Genomic DNA, 2,500 nt, shown 5'->3' with positions numbered 1-2,500 from the left:
ATCGTATTCGTCTGGCTGTGTATTTCCCATAGACTGTATATAAGAATGGACCAGCAGATCCCGTGTCTCTGGACGAAGACCAGTGAAGGATATTAGAAGATCTTTCCCGGTGATGGCTGAGCGTTACTGAGCAGCCTCCAACTGAGCTTGAAGACGTAGATGTGACGTGAGCAACCTGTCTGAAAGTTGGAAGTCTTCTGGTAGCTGTGCCAAGAGAAATCTCAATCATTCCCAATCTAGCAGAGACGGAGAGCGTAGGTATATGTAAGGAGATAACATAGACACAGGCTAATTATTGATCACTAAAATGATAGTTAACATTAGTAATTAAACTTAAACAGCTAATGGAAGTCCAAACTGCCTGAGAGCTTCTCCTGTACTATACGGTAATTCCTCTACTATGAGACAGTAAGTCTCGTGGTTATGACCCAATCGTTAGCCTATTTTTATAAAAACGTCTGCTACAGAGCCATAACGTGAGGTACAAGGTAATGGAGCCTTTTATACATTGTCGTGTTTCTTTAGAAATAAACAATGGACAAATAGAGTCTCTTCAGATGTAAAGTTATTCTCTGTCAAAGTGACGTCAAAATGAATGGGAGTCAATGGGATGCTAACGGGAGGTGATGGCTTGGTAGCATCAAAATGGCGCCATAGGAGGTTCGCGGTCCGAGGAGAGGCTTACCCCCTTGGTATTTCCGGAGAAAAAAGACCCACGTGACGCGTTCGTCCAATCAGCTGCCGGTTTTCATTTTCTGGGAAATAATCAGACTGTTAATGGAAACAATACAGAGCAGCGCCGCCTGCTGCTATGGAGACGTATTACGTTTCGCGCACGAGCAGAGCGTACGCTCAAGTCGGCGTCTCTTTGGTGTGTTCTGAGGAACTTTTTGGACCTCGGGGACCCGACTGATCAGTCCGACTGGCTTTTCTGCCGACAGTCGGCCGTCTGGTTGGTGTGTAACTACCTTAACAGGGCCTGAAATGTTCCCTTCAACCCCTTAAACACGGTTAAAATGCTGACAACTAAACTGTCTTCGCCGTGTAATGGCCTTAACAATAAGCAAGCCGTTCTTTAATGTTGCCGACTCTCGTTTTGGTGCTCTTCTTTTTTCTTTTCTTTTTTAAGTATCGGTTCAGGCATTGGCAACGTTTTACAAGTGTTTTAGCACCGGTATTGAAAAACGACCCAAACACCTACCACGCACAAGTTGTGATCTGTAAAAACTAGGGCTGTCAAACGATTAATTTTTTTTAATCGCTGAATTTCTACAGTTAATCGCGATTAATCGCATATGTTATCACATGATTAAAATTCTATTATTTTGCATTTCAGAACCGTTTTTAAGTCCATATTAACAATGGAAAGCAATTGTTGTTGTTGTTTGATTGGGAATCAAATGAATACAAAGAAAGTGACTTTATGAACTTGATTTTAAGATTTGTAATTATTTATTTACTGTAAACAAAAGACAAATGTGTGAATCTGTCATTATTGCACAATTCCTCCAAGTACCTAACTAAAAAACTAAAAATCCCTATCCTTACCAGAGTCAATATAGTGTGTAGTAACTCCTAAATAGGGCTGTCAAACCATTAATTTCTTTTAATTTCTCTGAATTTCTGCGAACAAATGTATCGCATCGCGGCGGCCCTTAATCCCATCGCGATTAACGCTGACAGCCCTAGTTAAAACTAATTTGACGGGTGAATGTTCACACCTGTAGGTAAACTCTGACCCGTGCGTACAAACATGCTGGAGACAGGTAAATTGGTGAAATGTTGATTATAGAGCCACATTTTCATAAACATTAAAACCAGCAGTGTTGTCATCATCACTTATTGATGTATCGTGTGAAAACATGCTGTGATTGAAACATTCAGCAGTTGTAGATATATATATATATTTCATGTGTGGAAGAAACATTTGAATAATATAAGTGTGTTATGAGAAGTCATGTCCGTAACAAGCAGCCGCACTGATGAAAACACACGCTGTTAAAGTGCCCATATTATGAAAAAAATCACTTTTTCTGGGATTTGGGGTGTTATGTTGTGTCTCTGGTGCTTCCACACACATACAAACTTTGAAAAACATCCATCCATGCTGTTTAGAGTGAGATACGGTTTCTGAATGTGTCCTGCCTTCAGTCTCTGGGTGAGCTGGTCAAAATCGGCACGGTTTGTGACGTCACAAGCCAAAACGAGCAGGCTAACCGCAACCATTAGCTCGTAGCGTTAGCATGCTAACGTTATGGCTAACGCTAGCATGCTACCTCGTTCTCAATAGCAAAGCACTGCTACAACACACACAAGTTCACCATAATCTACAAAAGAACTACTTCCATGTGCGCCCTCATTTAGAAGTCTCCCAGCTAATCCTGCCTTGTAACTGACCGAAGTTGTAGAAACAGCCTTTCTTTTACTGTCTATGGAGCTAGCTAGCTGACATGATCTACATCTGAGCTACTGGGCATGTGCAGTGCAATCAAAGATAGTA

At 41.3% G+C, this 2,500-nt stretch overlaps 1 protein-coding gene across 3 annotated transcripts in view; it reads right to left on the bottom strand.

Moving 5' to 3' along the window:
• Positions 1-2,500, bottom strand: part of irak1 (interleukin-1 receptor-associated kinase 1) — a 37,713-nt gene that overhangs the window by 21,773 nt on the left and 13,440 nt on the right. The window lies entirely within an intron of this gene.

The sequence above is a fragment of the Sander lucioperca genome, chromosome 12 (assembly GCF_008315115.2).
Source record: "Sander lucioperca isolate FBNREF2018 chromosome 12, SLUC_FBN_1.2, whole genome shotgun sequence".
Classification (NCBI taxonomy): Eukaryota; Metazoa; Chordata; class Actinopteri; order Perciformes; family Percidae; genus Sander; species Sander lucioperca.
Note: the sequence above shows the minus strand (reverse complement) of the source record. Positions and strands in the feature narration are given on the sequence as shown.